The sequence below is a fragment of the Macaca thibetana genome, chromosome 6 (genome assembly GCF_024542745.1).
Source record: "Macaca thibetana thibetana isolate TM-01 chromosome 6, ASM2454274v1, whole genome shotgun sequence".
NCBI lineage: Eukaryota > Metazoa > Chordata > Mammalia > Primates > Cercopithecidae > Macaca > Macaca thibetana.
In genome coordinates, this window is record NC_065583.1 from 141460923 (window position 1) to 141471886 (window position 10964).

The following is a 10964-nucleotide window of genomic DNA, read 5'->3' on the forward strand; positions in this document are numbered from 1 at the left end:
AGTCTTTGTTACAGTACTAAGCACAGAGTGAGTAATGGATAAACACTGACCAGTAGATTAATTTATTGTTATAATTAGGCTTAAGGGATCTTTTGCTAAGTCTCAAAAATGATACAGAATCATCATTTGCCCATTATAAACTACACAATGATTAACTCTTAATCTTACAGTTATTCAATGGAAAATTTTCCCAAATTCCCTGCTTTACCTTTCTGATATTTTTCCTACCCACCATCGCCTTCCTCCACTTGATGGAGAGTGGAATTCTTAACTGCATAGTTTTTGTAAAAAGCAACTAAAGCATAGACAGGAAGCTGAGTGCATTTTGGACTATATTGTTTCCCTGTCCTCCTGTAACATTTTTCTTTCAGTATTCAGTTCAGTTTCTGTGTAAAATATTATTTTCCACTGAAACTCCCAATTAGGGTCATTTGCTCCTCAAAAATAAGAAGCAATGCAGGAGTCTAAGAAGGGCCCATGTGATTTAGAAGGTCACAAAGTGACTTGAGCTCAAATCATTACACCACAACATAACTCCCTCTGTACAATGAGTTCCTCTCCTGCAGTCACAAAAAAAGAAAGGAAGGAAGAAAGGAAGAAAGGAAGGAAGGAAAGAAGGAAGAAAGGAAGGAAGGAAGGACAAAAAGAAAAGATTATTAAAAAGAAGAGTAAAAGGAAAGAGAAATATAAGAAAATAAAATGGGATTTTGAATTCTGTCCCCAAATGGAGCTTTTCCCCTGATCCATGATAAAAAGATTAAGAGACTGGCAAATGGTAAACAGATTTGATTTTCTCATCTCACCATGACTTCAGAGAGACAGCACAAGCTGGGGAAATCAAGCAGGAACCCATGAAAACGGTTTTATTACTTTCCATGAGGGATGCATTCAGGGTTATTGTTTTTATTCATAAATTGGATTTCAAATGTTAAATAACTTGGATAAAGAACAGAGATGACAGCCTCTGGACAAAACGATAGTATTGTGTTACTGGCTGAGATCAATGGTGAATGTAAACTAAAATCTATCTTAAAGCAGCTATTTAAATCACAGTCATTTTCAAAGGCAAGCACTACATTGAAACACACATACAGTTGTCCTTCGGTTTCCACAAGGGATTGGTTTTAGGACACCCTCACTCCCACCCCATCCAACAAATACCAAAATCTGAGAATGCTCAAGCCCCTGATATAAAACGGTGTATTATTTGCATATAACCTATGTACATCCTCCCACTTCAAATCATCTCTAGATTACTTAAAATATCTAAAACAATATAAATGCTATGTCAATAGTTGTTATATGGTATTGTTTAGGACATCGTGACAACAAATAGTCTGTACATGTTTAATACAAATACAATTTTTATTTCTAATATTTTCAATACTCGGTTGGTTGAATCCACACTTGACTGAACCCATAGATTTTGACCCCACAGGTATGGAAGGCCAAATTATGTAGGTGCTCATGAAACAAATTCAGCAAATTTGACCATAAAACAAAATAATGTAGGGCAATTCTATTTTTCCAGGGAGATACATAGATAGATAGATAGCAAGGTCTCACTCTGTCACCCAGGCTGGAGTGCAGTGGTGCCATCATGGCTCACTGTAGCCTCGAACTTCTGAGCTCAAGAGATCCTCCCACCTCAGCCTACCAAGTAGCTAGGACTACAGGCGTGTACCGCCACACCTGACTACGTTTTTCAGTTTTTTAAAATGTTTCGTAAAGACAGGATCCCACTATGTTGCCCAGTCTGGTCTCAAACTCATAGGCTCAAGTGATCCTCCTGTCTCAGCCTCCCAAAATGCTGGGATTATAGGCATGAGCCACATTACCTGGCCATATTTTTAAAGCTCACATGTAGAATTTCATATTTAAAAATGTCCTTCAGAGAATTCAGCTGAAAATAATGCTAAAGAGAGTTTGAGGTGATAGCATTTAAAAATCAAAGTCCAAAACAGAAACATACCTACTGGCAGCCATAGCTTTCTCCCAACCCATCTCAACCTATTCATTTCATGAGCAACTTTTCTCAATTCAGCTCATTTCTGCATGCCTCACACCTCTAACCCTCATCTGTTGCTATACATCCTTGTTGGCAACCTCAAACCATAAATCTGCCCTAGGTTTGGGCCTTTCCTCCTTTAACAATGCCAGCCCCATCAAGCCTATTGTCTAGCTCTAACATAATATCACCCTAATATTGACTGTTACCTCCCAAAATACTATATTCCAGATTCATAATTCTGTCCATTCAGGCTTCCAAATTGTATAAAATTAACTTATTGTCTGATTTATCATGTGTGAAATTTAAAAATCTTCTATGGTTGCAATTTCCTTACCAAAAATGGTAATAGTAGTTAGCTAACTTTCACTGAGTACTTAAGTGGTGTCAGAAGCAGTTCCTATGTATAATAATATCTCATTTTATCCTCACAAAACTCCATAAGGATGACACTCGTATTACGCCCTACTTTGCAATTATTCACAAACCTAGAGTAGTTAATTGGCTCTGAGGACTGGCGAAGATGAATTTCAAATGCAGTCAGCTGTCCTCTGGGGACCCTCCTCTGACTCACCACATTAGACTGCATTGGAGTCAACTAATCAGTTGATAAACAGCTGAATAACCAACAAATTTCTGACACTAATGCAAGACCTGACCACAGAAAGTAGGTACATAGTAAGCAAATAATTAAAAATGATTATTTTCCTGGCATTTTCTTTAAATTATACCTTTTTCCCCTTTGAGTTATAAACTAATGAATTAATATACAACTTCACAGAATGCCCCAATTACTTCTTTTCCAGGACCCAATCAAAAAGTATTACAAACTTCTAGTTCCGGGATCCTGGGGTTATTAGAGCTTTATGAAAGGTATCATGAGGCCACTCAATAATTGTTTTGAGAATACAATGATTTTCTACTAGCGCTGATACATAGCCAGCAAAGTACAAAAGAGTTGAGGCACTAGAGTGAGCTTTGAAAGTCATAAATCAGATAGCCTCAGTTCCATGTTGGAAATTCACAAGGCTTCCCAGCCAGCAGAGATTGAAGCCCCCCACCACGAATCAGCCCCAGACACTGCCGTATTTCATTTCCTCCACACTCTCCTCCCGCCCCAGGTCTTCCTCAGGTTACCTCTCGAACTTAATTCAAGTTTCTACTTAATCACTTTTTCTCATATCTCTCACTTTACCTGAAATTGTATTTTATGTTCACCTGTTTCGCTGTTTTTCTCTCCCTCCAGCATACTTCATGAGGTCTAGCCCTGGATCCTTTTACTACAGTAACCCCAGGTCCTAATAAATATCTGTTGACACAAAATAAATATATGTGGAATGTTTGACTCATTCAGGACCCAGAAATGTATAGAATGCACCTTAGCTGATGCTCTGGAGAAAAAATTCACTTTACCCTTGTATCCCCTTGCCCATCTCAGTATGTCAGTGGTCAATTACATTCTAATTCCACATCAAGGGGCTAGAAGGTAAAAATCAGTGTTCCCTTCCACTCTTGGTTATTTGGCTCCTTTCTTTGTCTGTAGTTGTCAGCACTTGGAAAATGACTTTCTTTCTTTAGGCCCAGCCAGGTGATAATAACCTCAAATCTTGACATTTTTTTTCACAGCAAAAGCACTATGGAGTTGAAATGCTGAAAGAACATTTCACACACACATGCACATACACATACACATGTTTACACATGCAGTGAAAACCTGCTAGAAAACACCTACTCAGGGCACCAGGGTTACGTAGAAGGAGACATCAGAAAATAGATCACAATCCCATAAGCTGTCTTACAAATGAAAAATAAGAACAGTGATTCCGCAACACTGCCATTAGAGAAATAATTTTAACCAAGCTGCACCTATCTGTCTTCAAATCTAGTGCAACTCCAGAAAAAGTCACAGATGCAATCCATAGAACCACTCATGACCAAACTGGCAAGTAAAGGGAATGTGGTAGTTTCAAGAACTTACATACCCAAGCCTTGCCTGAACATGTTCTAACAGTCACTGATAACTGTATATACCAAACCCTGATTTTATCTTCAAAGAAACTTGTATTACCCACATAAATTGAGCTGGAAACTGTAAAGTATAGATAATTGTAAAGATAAAATTCTTAAAGTGTCTTAATTTCCAGTTTCCCAGGCAACATGGGTTTTGTCTAGAAAACTTGGTGTCTCTCTCTCTCTTGCAGGTCCCCTGGTGCAGACGATTAAATGACTAACACTTCCCGTTCCCAGGGTAATGTATCTGCTTCCTGATGGTGTTGGTTCTGTCTTCCTACTTCCACCCAGTGGCTCCAGCTGTGGCTGCCAAGAAAAAGCCAGCTGATGGAGGATGAGAGGTGAAATCAGGACACACGAAGACCTGTTACCATCATCTTTCACCTGGATACTCCTAAAGCAACAGCTGCTCATCTCATCACTCTGAGTTACTAATCCTTCTTTCTGAGACAAAAGCCCAAAAGGCAAATGGGAAATGACTTGTCAGATGACATCACCAATAATTGAACATAAAGTAGACTCAAATTAGGACAAAATCATTTGTATTTACTCAGTTTATATCAGTAATATGATTGTATCAAAGTTCTAACGAAGCAGCCTGCCACAAGGGGTAACAAAAAACATAGTCACCCATAGTCACTGATTTGTCCTAGAATATCTCCAGCTGGGACAACTTATTCTACCATCTCTGCTCTGCCCAGACGACCACACACATTGCCTTGCCTAGGGAAAGGGGCAGGGAAATGATGCAGGCTTTACTGTTGCTGTTGACCCTTGCAGCTAATCCAAAGGGACATAAAAATCCCTCATTTCAGACTTTTATGACATAGTGCAGGCCTCCCTGGAGATAAGTAGGAACTCTAGTCTCCCGTCCCCACTTGCCCTTCGGGAAAGATCATCACATCAGCCAGGCAGAGAATAGCCCCAGCTGACCCAATGTACTTTCTCTTTAGCCTCTCAACCCTTCTTCCTTTGGTTGTTCATGACAACCTGAGTTTTCACGGAATTTCAGATTGATGACGACAAGCTGTTTGTGCTATCTCAATCTGCTGAAGATGTTTAAAATAAGGTGCTATAGTGAATAGAGAGTTAAAAAAAAATTCTTTGGGGTGGATGGCACATTGACCCAAACCATTCTGATCACACACAACTCTAAGCTTCCATTTGGTGGATGACATTAAATGCTGAAAAGGTTTGGAGTGCACATATATTAGCTATTCTTCCACCGCCTGTGTACAAAAAGTCCTATGCCCTATTCTGCCATACATGTTGACTGACTAGCTTCATTATTAAGGAAGAACAAAATAGTCAATGCCATCTTCTTCTGTGAGCTCAGTGAAGTCCTAGCTCTCCTTTTTGGTGTCAAACCATCACCTTCCATGAAAGGTTTTTGTGAGGTGGACACAATTTTCATAAGGTAGGGTCCCGGTACTCTGACATTAGTGTTAACCTACTTGAAATCTTCCTACTTAATGGCTAGACACAGTATTACTTAGGAATTAAGCTTCAAGCAACATTCTTAAAGAACAGGTTATAGAATTTATTATTTGTTAGAATTTCTTTGTGCAAAAGTGGGAAGTGTCTTTAAAAACATTTTAGCCAATCTATATGTCTTGAATAACTTTAATGTTATCAATGTGAGCCTGTTTCTAGTATCAGTCATGTTAACTAACCACAAATGTCACAAATTAAAGAAATATATCGGACATTCATTATGCTAACAAACCGACTGTCTGGTGTTGATCCACATATGGATAGCTGAAATGCTTTTGGTAGCCAACTTGGGAAGATGACTTTTCTGATATAATGTTTGCGATCCACTTATGGGGTGTAAATTCTCCATTAGGACACTTGACAATTTTAAGAGTCAAGGTGCTAGCTAACTAGAAATTATATAATATCACATTGTTCCAGGATGCAATATTTAAAATTAAATAACCTGCATCATAGCTAGATCTGGAAGAATCGAGTTTTAATAATCAATTGTTAGCAAGAATTATTTTTAAAGTAACTCAACTTTTCTCCTCATTCAGTTGACAGACATGAAAGAAAGTAAAGTGAAAGCTCAGAGATTTTTGTCTTTGGCCCAAGGAGCAGAGCCTACAAAAGTACATATATAAGGTCTTCTTGCTACTAGGGAGTGAGGTTAGAGCAATGAAGTAGCATGGGTGTGTGCATGCATGCATGCTGTGTGTGTGTCCTTTGCCCAGAGGTAAATATTTTCTTTTTATTTTTATTGTGGTTTGTTGGTTGGTTCCTTGTATTGGTTGAGTTTAACTTCCAACCTCCACTCCACCCTGAGGTAGAAGAATTCTTCTCAGAAGAGGATGCTTGAAATGAGGCAAAATTATTGAAGTTAAATACAGGTCCAAGAGACTCTAGCACTTAGAACTGCAGAAGCTTCCATTTAAATCTGCTTCATCCTTTTGAGTTTCAAAGCCAGAAAAAAGACATTTAGCAGGACTAACAACTGTTAATGATTGTACTGTTAAGCTAATTACTTAATGCTAAATTTACTTAAAAGGCATTACTTGGAAGTGTTTACAGCATGTGCTTTGATTAACAAAACTATTAAATGTATACTTACTATCATCAATAATTTTTGCTATACATTTATTTGTATTGGGAATACATTATTTGTTCTCTTAGAATTCTGACAAATATAATCTTAGCTTTGATTTGGAGAAGTTGTTCTGCTGGAGATAAATCAGACTGATTTTTATTGCTCCTGGAGGCAAAACTTAATGAGTGGAAACACCCTAAGAATCTTTCTCACCATCAGAGTTGTCTAACAATGGAATGCAATTTTTTGAAACATATAATTCTCTCTTTTTCCTGTATTTCCAGTTGCTTTATGCTCCTGCATTACTTTTCTTCCTGGTCCACTGACATTTCTCCACCTGCATTTCCAAACATAAATCCATAAACACAAGCCCATGCAACCCTCTCTATGTACCATCCTGAATGTATATACATCTAGATTCCTTCTGAGTTAAGATTCTAAAGGAAACTTTGATAATAAATGAAGTGTGTAGCAGAAGAAGAGGGAGAGAATAAAGCACAGGGATACAATAAGAGACCCAGTTGTGAAATACAATTGGTCTATAAACTGAGGAAAGTCATTTTTCAGGGTCCACTTGGGGCCTCAATGCCTCCTTAATTCTGTTTCCTAATTTAACCACCAAGACCATCATTTCTGACTCCAATCCACTTTGCCTTCTGCAAATCCCATTCTTACTTTTACCCCCAAAGATTCTCTCTCTGAATTGTGAATACCATAGAATTACCCCCTTTCTCTCCCTTGAAGATCTGTTACTGGACCCCTGGAGTACCTTGTCATACTTATTTTCTGAGACAAGTACCAGGGCAGGTGTTGACTGATATCTTTTAGGAAAGTTAAACTATTCAGTCTACTGACATTTACCCTTGATAGCAGATGGCACACTTCTCAAAGTCTGTCCACTCACCAAGTCTTTTCGTATTTTGAAGGCTACTTTCCCTTTTGGGCTCTTTTTTCCACTAGTGGTTACTTCCAACACAGTTCACTCAAGAATTGGAGGTAATTGGCATCACTTAGCCCAGCTTGACCCAGGGTGGTAACTGTCAACTTCCCCAGGTTCTCTTTAGGTGACTCAACTTTTGCAATTTTCAAGGTAGTAGTTTACGAAACTCTTATTTCTATAATGTTGGGATAGTAAAATACTTGGTAATGTGTTAAGTGAGAGACACATTCTCTTCCCCTAAAGGAAGAAGGAAATTTCATTATTTCACTGAAAGGTGCCTTTCAATGCGACATAATTAAGTGATTAAAAAGCACAGTCTTTGTCAGATAAGAAGCTTTAAGTACAGGTAGCATGAAATCAATGCTAAAAAATCTAAAGTATGTATTCAAAAACTGTGTTCTAAGAAATATTTAGAATATGTGACCCCTGAGCCTGTGCAAAATGGTTGTAGGGAAATTGGAAAATCAAAGAAACAGGTCTTCTTGGGGCATCTAAGCTATGAACCTTAATTCCTATGATGCATGTCAGAAAGTACCCCTAGGAAAATAGACACAAAAAGTGAAGACTAGGACAAACTCAGCCTAATGAGACTTTTACAAACTAAACTCATTTTCTGCAAGGAAAGCTAGAACAGCTCTTGCTGTGTGGGGAATTTCTAGTCATTCCCCTTACTGCTGAAAGTTATAGAGAAAAGAAAGGAAACTGGGACACTCTATAGCAATGGTCCACTAATAGAATTAAGAAATTTGGAGAGTAAACAATATATAAAGCCTGGAAGAAGTTGGTTCAATATACACATCTACCACAATGGCACCCAAGCAGCAGTCTCAGGCAGCAAATATGTCACAGAAGAATTCACATGTCACATCACTCCTCATCATTCCGCCCTCCATTCATCAGGGTTTTTATGAAGCACTTTGTGGTATAAGTGAAAGTTCGGTTCCATCATTGATACACTCCTATACCTCAAAGTGTGTTTTCTGATTGATTACTGTTTTTGGCATTACAGTGCTTTTTCTACTTTTCAAAATGATTCCTTTTATCTGTAAGGTTTCTTCCTTCTCCCTCTTCATTGATGATATTCATGACATAATGAATTCAAATAATATTTAAAGAGGTCTCTACAGTGGATTTCTTTGGTAGTTACTGAGGGAGAAACAAAGATAAATTTGGCAGTTCTTTATACTCTAACATATAAAATAAAACATTACACAGTAAATTTAAGTAAAAAGTAAAATATACAATAAATGCAAAATATAATTCGCCCAAATGCGACCAACTTAAGTAGTAAATACAATTATAATAAATAATACAATACATATATAATAAAGAAATACAAAACAATAAGCATAAGTGAATACACAAATACAATATACAATAAATTCAAGTAAGAAATACAAGATACAAAATTTAAAAATGCAAAATATAATACATTCCAGAAATAAATGCAATATGCATTTAAGTAATTCAAGTAATTTACACTCTAGCATACACAATAAAGCACTAAATTTAATACCCATCATGAGTAATGTAAGAATTGAGCTTTCCATTCCTCTCTTCTTTAAGTGGAAAATTCAACTAATATTTCTGATCTTCAGTACCCTCGTCTGTAAAATGAGAAGGCAATGTTGGTTTGTGTTATCTCTAAGGTTTTTATAACTATAAATATCCTACAGGTCTACAAATACTTCATGTTTGAAGAGGAAGCATGGAAGAGTAGCAAATGCTCCTGGTGACCAAGGCAGTCTCCTTATTCCTTGGTAAGAGAAGCCTAGTTTTATCTGGGACAGCAATATGCATGTGATAGAGGTTGGCATGTAAGACCTAATAATGAGATATAAGCAGACATTGTTGAGTGGAGCTTTAGGGAAAGGCTTTTAGGATAGAAATTTAACTGGTATTCTTCTTTGGTCCTTTACTCTTTATCCATTTTCAAATGTCCCAATGATGTACAGGAGTCTAGGGGTTCAGCAGCTAGCTGTGACCATGAGGTGGCAAACAAGAGGTCCAAATCTTACATTTTTAAGACAGGAATAGAAAGAATCAGCTTGAGTCCCTAATGGCATCCCTAAATTACTTACCCCCAGATTTCTTTGTGTGTGTTTGTATGTGTGTGTGTGTGTGTGTGTGTGTTTATAACACAAATAAATTCCTGTTTATGTAAGCCACTGCTAGTTGAGTTTTTTGTAATTCCTAATGTAAACCTAATTCTAAATAAAACAGAGAGTGAAGATAGAAACACACCCATATAATTGTCATCATTATATAATATTTAAAATAAAACATAATTATCTTTGCCTGAAATGACTTAGTTTTCTTTGGAAAGAGATTAGATAAGAAAACATGAATTTTTAAAAATCCCACCATGATCTATAAGGAAACATGCAGCTGCAAGAGTGAGGCATTTTTGAAGCACCCTGACTTTTGAAACCTGTGAATAATTTTGTGTTATCTGGCACCACTTCTTATTTCAATGACAACTAGTTTGTTTTTGTTAATTCCAATTAGGTCCACATCCATAATCTGCAGTAGGCCATTCTCTGGAGATAAGAGTTTCTGATACCAGCAGAACCTTTGTCATCTGTGACTGGTCAGTGGGGTGATGGCCCTGAGTGGAGAGCAAGCTTTCGTGGAGCACAGTGTGAATATGGGTTCAACATTGAGATAGACAGGACCGGACTCCCCTATAAATACGTAGGCATCAATTGCAAATTCTATTGTTGTTCCCCCAAAAATCAGCAGACCAGTTAAAATGAAAAGCTGACTTTTTTTGAAAAATTACATAAGAAATTATTCCTTAGGAAATCTCCAGAGCTTTATCCAGTTCTTAGATATAACCCAAAGGAAAACTTTCATTCTTTATTCCTTTTCCCTAATAAGAAAGAGTAATTTGGGGGATAAAAACCAAGTTTTGTTTTCCACCCTTACCTGCTACCCCACAACAGGCATGGGCGCACACACACACACACACACACACACACACACCCCTACACACACACACACACACACACACACACACACGCAGGCTCCTTTCCCAACTGTAAATTTAAGCACTTTGAAGGCAATGGATTTTTTTAGAATTATAATAGAAGCAATACAAAAACTTAAAACGGAACCTTAGACTCACTGTTTGAAAAAGTACTAGCCATTTCCTGCCGTGAATAACTTCTCGCTGGTTTGTTCCCCGCTCATCAGCCCCATAACAACTCTTCCGCTTCTCTGGTTCCTTTCCTCTGGTTCCTAGCTGCAACCTGTCACACGTCCATTCTGTTAATGTCTTACGCATAACATTTTAGCTCTCACCCATCTATCTCAAGCTTAATTCCACATTGAGGTTTCTGTATCCAAAAGTTTAAAGGCCTCCTCCTTTCCACTTTTTTGAGCTCAAAGAACAGGCAGGTATTTTGAAATGACAGATTGTGGAGTTAGATTCCCTACCCACT